Source organism: Macrosteles quadrilineatus, unplaced genomic scaffold (assembly GCF_028750875.1).
Source record: "Macrosteles quadrilineatus isolate MER2022 unplaced genomic scaffold, UCM_ALF_1.0 Scaffold_4__1_contigs__length_99947679, whole genome shotgun sequence".
In the NCBI taxonomy this organism is placed as follows: Eukaryota; Metazoa; Arthropoda; class Insecta; order Hemiptera; family Cicadellidae; genus Macrosteles; species Macrosteles quadrilineatus.
In genome coordinates this window covers 92,094,649-92,106,754 of record NW_026542597.1, presented here as the reverse complement: position 1 = coordinate 92,106,754, position 12,106 = coordinate 92,094,649, and the positions used below count along the sequence as shown (strand labels likewise).

Sequence of the window (12,106 nt, the reverse complement as noted above, 5' to 3'; positions counted from 1 at the left end):
AACAAAAATAGAATAGTTATTTTACTTAATTGCCAGTGAATAAACAATTTTTTTTCATTAGGCGTATAAATATATAAGTTTTTATGCGCACCTACCACCACGTGCGCACGCAACATACGTGTGAAAAGCATGCATTTTATACATTTAAACCGGCGATAATCAGGGATAGTCTTGTGCCATTTTATAATGGTGATTGCGAAAGCAAGACGCAAAGAAAATTGTATTCACTTGAATTCAAAAGGTAATTCGGGTGAAATTATCGGTATTCCGTGATTAGACCACGAATATACTAGAAGAGACCCGGTATGAATTATAAACATAAACAAATGATGTTTTTAAAAAATAGTACAACACCCCATTGCTGTAACAATTATGGTCCAAAAGTTATTTCAGCTTTTGTGATTTTGAACTATATACTATCACCGCTTTCCCATGATATAGGATGTTAACAAGCTAATGAGAGAAAGTATGTTTCAGAATGCTGATACCGTTTATTTTTACATTTATTTTGTCATTTCTAATGTTTGATATTAAGTAATCGTCCGTGATATGAAATAAATTGAATCACGTATATTGACACTTTCAATTGGCTGAAGGCCACTGGGGCAGAGCCCTGATGGAATTTCAAATGTGTTTTGTTTTATGACAAATTTACATGTCACGACCTATCCAACGACACCCTAAACTTGATGATCGGATGTGTAGCAGTTTCAAAACAATAATCACAATATTTGTGTTGGCCAATTAAATATTTAAACAATGATGATGTTTATGTGTAATGTATCCTCGACTAAACAATTTTCACAATGTGCAGTATATCGTATCTACATAGGTTAAAACAATATTACTGATTCATTTAAACCTTAATTATGCATCAAGTAGTTTCATTATACGATTAGATACAAATTTGACTTAGGATTATAACCTGAAAAAAGTCAAAGCCAAAGTCCTTTATTTTTGTAAACCTGATTTTTGTTTGAAAAAAACTTTTTTTTTTTGCAAGATAATGACTTTTGGTACCATTTGCCTCCGTTTAATAACTGATCAACGCTGTTAGGCGAAATAATATTACATTTGGATGTTAAAAATGTAACTGGCCTAAGCGTTTATTTCAAGTTACGGCCTGATTCAACAAATGAATGTTTGTGTGTTTGTTTGGGGTTCAATCACTCAATAACAATTCATTGGGCACATCGGGATTAGGCTGAAATTTGGCATGATGATAACACTTTCCTGATTAAAATATAGGCTTATTATTACCTCAAAACTTTTTTTTCTTTTTGCCTTTTTGAATATCTCTCGTATGTATTTAGAACAATGGCACAATATGCCTCATTATTAAAAAATCAGGAACGAACCACTAATTATTACTGGGAAAGGTGAACGAAATGCATGTTGTAAAATGTAGACGTGGACATCTGGTGCAAAGTATTTGGCCGATTGTTTAATATAAACAAACCCATAACAGTCAGTACTGGGAACTTATCAGAATACAGGGGTGTCCCGTTAATCCCCTCGAACGTTTCTACGAATGGACTTAATCTGAAATTTCTTAGATTTTTCTTTCACATCGACAGGCCATTCCAGTTATTGAGGTGTCGGGTCACTCAGGTCAGTTCACTTTCCCGTAGTTGCGAGATCGCGATTGCCCTTTAATTTCCAACCTAAATACTGTTTTCATTTCACGTAGTAATCACAAAAGAGAACCAAACTAATATTCTGCTGTTGATAAAACTATTCTATTTCTTGTATTAATTTATTTTATTTAGTCGTCGGATTATACTTTTTGAAAGATTTTTAGACAAAACAATCCAAATCACTGTTTTGAATGATATTGGACACGTTTCTTTAAAATTGTACTAAAACGTCACTTACCAAATACCATAATGTGACGAGATAATACGTTATCTGAAAACAATTGGCGGCCTGTTTAGTGTAATCATCTTCTTACCAACTGTCAATTATATCTTTACGTTATAATTTATTTACAATTAGTGAATAAACGGAACTCTGCTGTGCCCGTGATTCGTAACGGGAAGATGTAGCAAAAGTCCATACTGCCTAATCCAAACACTTGTTAAGTAGATTAATTTTTAAACAAATAGCAATCAAATTTTTACAAAAATGTATGCCCTACATTGTAATTACCCTACTGTTTACATTAAAATATATCAATAACATAATTTTTATAACTTATGGTTATAGAATTTTTCTTCATTTCAATAATCAATTGCATAAATAAACCTACCACATAGTTGTGTAAATTACATAATGTTTAAAATTAACATATGTTCTTCTTCTCATTTTTAATTTCTGACAACAGCTGGAGTTACATACATATAACAATGTCTGTTTCCCATGAATCTTATGGAGAAATATGAACCCGTAAAGGGCCCCAGGGCATCACCCTAATTATTTCCCTAAAAAGAAAGTTTCCTGCACAACTTCACGTTACGCTCTTTCCAAATGACACCAAAAACATGCCAATCGGTTTAGTAGTTTCGGAGGAGTAAATGTCACAGAAAACCCTGCTTGCGTATTAAATAAGTTAAAAATCTCTCACCTCAGAATTTTGAAAGCCCGTGGAGCAGATACTAGTTCAATATCGAAGGTGGGGGGTGGTTCTAATCCTCGGAGCGGTAGCTTGATTTTTGTCCAATCGGTTCAGACTTTATAGTTAGTTTATCTCATACAAACACAACCTCTTCTTTATAATAGTATAGATAGATTTGATGATAGATGGATAGATAGATGTTATTATTACGTGATTATTGTTATTGTTTATATTTGATTTGTTTACAAGCTGTACACAAATTTAGTTTAGTTAGTAAAGATACTTTTAAATATGAATCAATTATTTCATACAATTTTCAACAGTACATTAGTGGAATGCCCCGAACCCATTGTGCCAAGAGCAAAAGCACGGCATTAATGCTACTTTGATATTATCCGCAGCGTGCTGCGGCGGTTATGTTAGGTTGGGTTATCATAAATGTGTTTGTAGAACTTTCTCAGTTTCGTTATGGATGGAATGATACCAGATGAGTCATATCGCCAAATCCCCTCCAAGTAGGCCAAGATCATGTCGTTGAAAAATGGCCTAAGCGCGCGCATCACCTGTCACCACCCGTATCTCAGGTATCGTCACTCATGTTGTATTGTTAGATTCATAATGAAACGAGGAAACCCAACCTAACATAACCGCTACAGCGCGCAGTATTTACTCAGTATCTACTCGGCGGAGTTCGTGTGGCAGCTAGGGGCGGTGACGCATTCAACTCAATCTTGCCTTCTGGGAGGCAGAACTCAAAATCCGCTAATTGCAATTGCAATCATTTCATATTTGGACAGTAAGTTAATTAAAGTATGTTCTTTCTAATCATGTGTTTTTTTGTCTTTGGTAAAAAAAATCCCTCTAGAAAACAAGTGGCCTCCGAATAATACCAAAGTAACGGTACTGGTACGGTATTTCCTGAAGCATGAAATGGAATTTCAAGCAGAGCATGATAAATTCAATAGAAATCTTGGTTTAAGATATCTCCTAATGAGATTTTTGGAATATATCTGTCTGGTATGAACTTCTCTGGGCAACACCCTTGACTCAAGAGGTCAAAGTACGTTACCGGTTGGGTCGAGTCTAGTTCTGTATCCTTTCTCAAATTCTTCTAAATAGAAAAACAGGTAAGCGCTAGTCCACACAAAGTACATTTTAGTCTGTTGTACTCTGTATCAACGATGTATATTTTGTTTTATGTTTTCGGTTGAATGTATAATTATTTTGACCACAATACGGTTTTAAGAGAAATTATAACCGAACAATACATTTTCATAATTTTTGTTTAGGCCATACACACGTGAATTACAATTAATTGATTAAGTTGTTAGGTAACTTATTTTGTAATTCATTGTCATAATGCTGAAAAAGAAAATAAGGATGGGTATCATACCAGGGGCCCATTTCATAATAAACTACAAGTTACAAGTTACAACTTGTAACTTGTATTTTCCATTAGATTTGCATTAGGCGATCAGCTGATTTACTAATAATATTAGTTTGTACTTTATTATGAAATGGGCCCCAGGTATACACCTACAAAAAATCATATGAAACTAATAACTTATTTTTCAAAATTATTAAAGTTTCATGTTTTTGTCTTCAATAAAAATATGCGAAAACATAACAAATATTGTTATTTTAATTCTAGAATGACCCTAAGTCGTTAATTTGTAGTGAGTTTATCTTACAAAATTTGTTTTAAACAATAACCGTTGATTAAAAGGAAAAATTGTCTTGCGTGGATGCGCGTGTAATTTATTTCTATGGCAGATTTTTTTAGGAAAACGGTTCGAAAATTAATGAATTCACAATAACTAATGTCTAGTTAACTTAACAGTAAACTAGATAACACAAGTCCAGGTAAACTGCAAAAAGTGATGCATTTTATAATACACAGACAACAGCGGCTTTTGCCAACAAAGATGGCGGGTTGTCGTGTACGCCCCATGTTAACTCTCGTCAACCCGCCACCTCGAATGTAAGCGACAACATGCCACCACGTCAACCCGCCATCACTATTTTATGAGGTGGCGGGTTGTCGTGTACGCTCAATGTTTGGTGTCGTCAACCCGCCACCTCGCACGTAGACGTCAACCAGCCACCACGTCAACCCGCCACCATACTAAAGAGGTGGCTGTTTGACGTGTATGAACATGTCTAAGCACCACCAGGACAACGTGCCACCACGACAACCCGCCACCACAGATTTTTCCGAGGTGGTGGGTTGTCGTGCACGCTAGAGTCAACGTGCCACCCCGACATCGAGCCACCACGTCAACCCGCCACCTCAAACTTCTTCTTCTTTTTGATGGCGGGTTGACTTGGTGGCGGGTTGACGTGGTGGCGCCTTGGCGCGTTCCCCAATGGTTCATACAGTAGAGCGACCTCACCACTGCCCTACATGTGGAAAATCCTTTAAATCCAAGAAGGAAATGAAGAGACATACATTGGTTCACACGGGAGAGCGACCTCATAAGTGCACTACATGTGGAAAATCCTTCTCAACCAGTGGCAATATGAAGCTTCATTTATTGGTTCATTCAGGAGAGCGACCTCATGAGTGCACAACATGTGGGAAATCCTTCCAAACCAGCAGAAATATGAAGAGACCTACATTGGCTCACATGGGAGAGCGACCTCATCAGTGCATTACATTGGAAAATCTTTCAAATCCAAGGGAAATATGAAGAAACATACTTTGGTTCACAGGGAGAGCGACCTCATCAGTGCCCTAAATGTGGAAAATCATTCAAATACAAGCAAGATGTAATGAGACATTCATTGGTTCAGACAAGAGAGCGACCTCATAAGTGGAAAATCCTTCCAAACCAGCAGTCATATGAAGAGCCGTATGGATAATTAATTCACACTGGAGGGACCTCATGAGTGCACCACATCTGGAAGATCCGTCACAAATAGTTGCAATATGATGTTTCATACATTAATTTATTATGTGTTCGAAATTAAAAAAATAATTTACATTAGTGTAAGAAATATAATTTACATAATCTGATGTAATACTTTAAACAGCAGCTAAAAAGATTTAGTTTTTACACTAAAAGTACTAATTAAAGTAATTAATTTACTATGTAAATTTGAATTTATACTATACATTACTTTCATAAGATGATGCAATATTATTTGAAAACAACATGAAACATAAAGAAGAAGCCAATTTTTCTTTTATATGTGTGTTTATAGTGATGGAACTTGAGAGTTAAGCATAAAAGCAAAATGTCTCAAGTAGGCTATGTTGTATGATATTTAATACAGTACTTGGGCAAAAGTTGATCAAATTTATTTGATATGTACACATATATAACAGTTAAACATTTAACAAATCCAACAAAAATAGACATATTTAAATAGATATACAAAGCCAACTGACTAATTTCAATTAGTTTCAAGGTTGTCTGATAAGTTAGAAGAGTCAAAGATTGAAAACTAAAAAATGTTAAAGAGCACCAAAAAGTCTCATCTTAAGTGTCCAATATGTAGAAAATTGTTTTCAACTCTATCAAATATGAAGTGTCATATGTGTTTACACACAGGCGAGCGTTCCTTTAAATGTTTGTTATGTGAGGAAACATTTTTTCAACTAAGTCAAATAAACATAATAAATAATAAATAAATAAATAATAAACATAAATAATGATGTTGTAGAAATAGCAGAGTTGAGCTGCAGCGGTTAATTACCCTGATTATATAAAATGATTTAGACAGTTAGTTAACATGAAACTAATTTAATTGGGAATAAGATAGAATACTGAATGTAAACAGGTCAACTATAAACAAACTCATAACAATATAGAAATACATAAAACACTTAACCATATGTTATAACAAATTAGGCAGGCAAGATGAATATGTAAGTTAGACATTACAACATCCTCCCAACTTGCATATTCCTTGCTCCTTGTTACATTTCATGAGCTTGTCTTTATCGAGTGCCTTAGTCAGAAAATTTTCACTTGTTGATCAACACAATCTTCTTGTTTTTCCTATCCCGGGTTATTCTTAATCCCAGAATAAATTTTGCTGTCCCCACATCTTTCATTTTGAATTCTTTTATTAGTCGTGTCTTAAGGATTTCTTTGAGATGTTTATCATTGTGAAAAACTATTAAATTGTCCTCCCAGGCTGTAACGATTAACGATTGACTGAGCCAGTCCTACTCTAGTCAAACATGAGTGTAGTTTCTGGTTCCACTTACTAGAGGCTTTTTCATGTTTAGGTTTATTCATGCATATTTCTTCTGGGGGTTCTTCTTGAGGAAATACAGAGACAGCATCCATTCGGTCTATTTCTAGGTCCTTTTCAGCAGCTAATGCCATTAAATGGCGTACAGAGCTGTAACGGTTGAGTTGAGGTTTAGCACAATCATCATCACTTGCAGCATAAAAAGTTACATAATCGCCAAGAGATTTGGGAGGTTGACGGACTTTCTGAGGTCGATCACTGGGCACTGGCAACGGATGATTTTCTTCTAGTTCAGAACTTTCATTGACCTCAAAGTCAGAATCTGCTGAGTCATATTCAGATTCTTCGGGTGCTGCTACAGAAAAATCTAAATCTTCTGGAGGAATGTAAAACATACAGGGTGAGTTTTAATTGTCCCCCCCCCCAACTTTTTTCTACATTTTTTCAAATATCAATCCCAGATCACTTCCAAACATTGTTGGGTAGTAAGTACTTCATTTTGACAAGGTGGTCATTTCCGGCCGCCATCTTGGATCCGCCATATTGGATGCAAAATTTTTTTTTCAAATGTAAAGGTGGGGTTGTGACCCATTATTTCAAACTAAATTTTTACCCTAATTACAATGCCGCAAACTGTTTTTAAAAATCTTGATTCATTCTAAAGTTATGAGGGCTTTTTTAAACTTTATTTTTAGCCCATTTTAACATTGTGCATTTACAAACTATGACCATAATCTCAAAATAGTGCTAGATAAAGATAAGTATAACTACCAGTAATTGTCGACCTATTTTCACTTGGTTATGATTGATCTATTTTTTTCGGCCGCCATCTTGGATCCGCCATTTTGAAATGTGATAAATTATTTTAAATATGAAGGGGGTGTTGTGACCCATCATTTCGAACTAATTTTTTAAGCTAAACTCAATGCCGTAATCCATTTTTTGTTATCAAGTTTTTTTTATGAAAGATTGCAATTTTTTTTGTTAAAAATGTCAATATTTCAAAATAAAAAAAATGAAAATGAAAAACGGATCATGGAATTAAGTTCAGCTTAAAAAAGTAGTTCGAAATGATGGGTCACAACACCCCCTTCATATTTAAAATAATTTATCACATTTCAAAATGGCGGATCCAAGATGGCGGCCGAAAAAAATACATCAATCATAACCAAGTGAAAATAGGTCGACAATTACTGGTAGTGTATACTTATCTTTATCTAGCACTATTTTGAGATTATGGTCTTAGTTTGTAAATGCACAATGTTAAAATGGGCTAAAAATAAAGTTTTAAAAAGCCCTCATAACTTTAGAATGAATCAAGATTTTTAAAAACGGTTTGCGGCATTGTAATTAGAGTAAAAATTTAGTTCGAAATAATGGGTCACAACCCCACCTTTACATTTGAAAAAAAATTTTGCATCCAATATGGCGGATCCAAGATGGCGGCCGGAAATGACCACCTCGTCAAAATGAAGTACTTACTACCCAACAATGTTTGGAAGTGGTCTGGGATTGATATTTGAAAAAATGTAGAAAAAAGTTGGGGGGGGGACAATTAAAACTCACCCTGTATAATCCTCTTGATCTTGGTCATTTTTAATCAAAGTACTACCTTTTTCACATTCAGAAAATGTTACGTCTCTTGAAATTAGTACTGTTTTCGTCCTCGGATTGTAGAGACGGTAGCCTTTTGTTGTATAACAATATCCTACTAAAATACATGGTGTCGATCTTGTATCCAGTTTCTTACGATTTGCGGCTGGAACATGTGCATAAGCTTTGCAACCAAATGTCTTCACGTGAGAGAGGGTTGGCTTTTGGCCTGACCACAATTCTTCAGGAGTCGAAGAAATTGTCCTACTCGGTGAGCGGTGTAACAGGTAAGTTACAGTGTTGACTGCTTCAGCCCAAAAACGTTTAGGCATCTCGGAGTCAAGCAATAAACATCGGGCACGATCCATTAGTGTGCGGTTCAATCGCTCAGCTTTACCATTTTGTTGTGGCGTATAACTGCAGCTAGTCTGATGCACAATACCTGTTTTCTCATAGAACTCAGAAAACTTCTTGCTACAATACTCACCACCTCCATCTGTCCTCAGAGTTTTGATTTTCTTCCCAGTTTGATTTTCTACCAGATGTTTGAAAGATTTGAATGTTTCATAAACTTGATCCTTTGTCTTCAAGAAATAAACAAATGCTTTATGGCTAAAATCATCTAGGAAAGTAAGAATATACTTAGAACCAGCAAGAGAATTTACTTCCATTGGTCCAACCAAATCAGAGTGTACCAATTCTAGCAGTTCACTACTTTTACTGCTACTTGGTTGGAAAGGTAGTCGGTGGCTTTTGCCAAGTACACATGATTCACAAGGAATATCAGGCTTTTTATCAGAAAGATTGATTCCATGCACCAAGCCATTTGACAATTTTGTCAGATCATCATAGTTCAGGTGAGCCATACGTTTATGCCAGAGAATTTGATCATTGCATTTTGCAGTCATGGCTGTGCCTGAAGAGGGTTGAACATCTAACTTAAACAAGTTGTTGACCTTAGAAGCTGTGGCAATTACTTCATTGCCACTATTGAAAATCTGAGCTCCTTTGTTGTCAAAAATCACAGTGTTCCCTTTGCTCACAATTTGACTGACAGACAGTAAATTTACATTCAAATGAGGAACATAATATACATTTTGAACTTTAACATCTGATGAAATACCTGAAATATTTACAGAAAGGTTTGTATCTCCAATTGTGTCAGTTACCATAGTGGAATTATTAGCGGTGGTAATACTCAATTGTGGAGATTTTCTTTTATTGTCAAGTATTACACTGTCAACACATAAATGAGCACTAGCTCCTGAATCTAGGTACCAATCATTACTTACATCTGTTCGCATTGAGAAGGCAGCAAAGAGTGAATTGTCCTGTTTAGACTTACAACTGTCTCTTTCATTTCTCGTGCTGATGTTCCTGGATTTGTCACAGTTCCTTGATATGTGACCATAACCGTTGCATTGGAAACATCGAGGACCCTTGTAACCTTTGCTATCTTGCCGTTTCTTGTCATCAGTGGGTTTCTTTTGGCTTGAAGTGTTGTGTCTTCGGTTGTTCTGAAAACTTGGTTTTGAATTTTCTCTTCGACCATAACCGTACATCGCAATGCATTTGGAAGATTCATTTTCCACGGATACATCTTGAAGTAGTTTAGTTTTGATTGAATCAGCCGTTATCTTGACACCAGAACTTTCAATACCCATGATCATTGGTTGGAATTGATCCGGTAGTCCAGCAAGTAAAATTGTTCCTACCCACTCATCATCCACTTTCAGACCAATGTTAGTTAGCTTGTGGGCCGTTGATACAATTTGATTGACATAATCTTCTATGGACTTACAATTTTCTAGCCTTGTTGTTGTTAACAATCGCAGCAAACCAACTCTTCGGGTCAAACCCCTGTCAGAAAATGCCTTTTCTAAATTTTCCCAGGCTTCCTTGGCTGTTTCTGCTGATTGAACATGGACATAATTAACTGAATCAATTAGCAATATGATTTTGGATTTACATTTTGTTACTTTCTTTCTATCTTCTTCAGTTCCCAAAATACAGTCCCAGAGCTCACAATCTTCCAAATATGCTTGAACGGCAACTTTCCATGTATCATAGTTTTCACGGCCTTTCAATTTCTCTATTGAAGGAGGTTGATACATTTTCAAAGTTGGTGAACTTGGACAAAATAATCAGAGAAATTAAAATTCAGCAAACAGGAGGCCCATAACCTGATGTTGTAGAAATAGCAGAGTTGAGCTGCAGCGGTTAATTACCCTGATTATATAAAATGATTTAGACAGTTAGTTAACATGAAACTAATTTAATTGGGAATAAGATAGAATACTGAATGTAAACAGGTCAACTATAAACAAACTCATAACAATATAGAAATACATATAACACTTAACCATATGTTATAACAAATTAGGCAGGCAAGATGAATATGTAAGTTAGACATTACAACAAATAAGTCATTAACTAACATTCATAAACTTAGAAAAGTAAATTAGTTGTAAACCTTTCCCTTTTCAATTTATATTACTGTACACGAAAATGCCATCAACTTAAAACATTAACTTTACGACAATTTTTTACCAGACTTAACGCTTTCAAAGTCCCGTGGCAGATAAGTGTTTTAAAAATATCATGCTAATTTTATAAACTATAGTTGTGTGTCCGTTACAAGCGTCTACAGCCTGACTGATCACTTATTGCAAACGAAAAAACTGGCCAGTAGCCACTGAAGAAGAAGAAACAATTTTTGTCTGCTTGATTTTATGACGTGACGTAGACGTATCGTTGTGGCTGTCGGCCATGTTTTGGTTTAGCTGTTTGTTTCAATTACATAAAAAAGTAGAGTATTTTGATTTTGTCTATGTCATTGCAATTATTCATTTTGTTTCCATGTAATGATTAAAAAGAAGTTCTTTTTCTTGTGATATTTATTTATGATCGCTGGACACCATTAGAGTGTAGCTCAAAGTCGGTGTGGTGGGCTTGGGAAAAAGATTGTTCATTTTCCTCTTGTCTCTAGTTCCTATCAACCGTATAGATTTGGCCATATAGCTTTGTAATTTACGGGACTAGCTGCCTCAATCATACTAAACCGATTATTCTACACATTGTATTTTACCATTATCGCTCAAAATTGATGTAATGGGCTTAGGAAAAATTGTGAACATTTTCCTGACGCGAGTTCCTATCTATCGTATATATATATATATATATATTTTATGACTATAGCTTTGTGATTTACATGACTGCCTCAATAATACTTTATTATTTGATTCAATAATACTGATATGGATGGATTTTTCTTAAAATTAACATTGTATATTTATTACCATAAGAATATCTCAAAGTTGATGTGATGGGTCACGATGGGTTTAGGAAAAAGATTATGCACTTTTTTATGTTTAATTGAACGTGTTTTGTTAAGCCATAGCTCTACGTATAATGTACAATACTGCCTCAAATATGCCTATTACAATACATTAATTAAATTAGTTCAGCTCGTTAATACACGTTTTATAAAGGTATTATTGACATTATATTCATGTAAAAACATGATTTCGCACTGTATTGTCATTGAATTGTTTTTCCGACATCCCTGCAAAACACGTTTGTGTTTGTGGCGTCTGCAGGCGTACCAATCCTTATCTATTACAATTCGAAAAAGTGCCGATGAAAAGAAGGAAAAGACTGAAAAGAAAAAGACGAAATGGAAATGAAATGACAAAAAACCGCTAACTGGAACTGGCTAACTTCACGAAGACGTTGGGAGACGAACTTAACTGAACT

The 12,106-nt window shown here is 35.1% G+C and overlaps 1 protein-coding gene across 1 annotated transcript in view; it reads left to right on the top strand.

Annotated features, from left to right (window-relative positions):
• LOC128993147 (zinc finger protein 729-like) overlaps nt 1-12,106 on the top strand; it is a 69,580-nt gene that overhangs the window by 15,977 nt on the left and 41,497 nt on the right. The window lies entirely within an intron of this gene.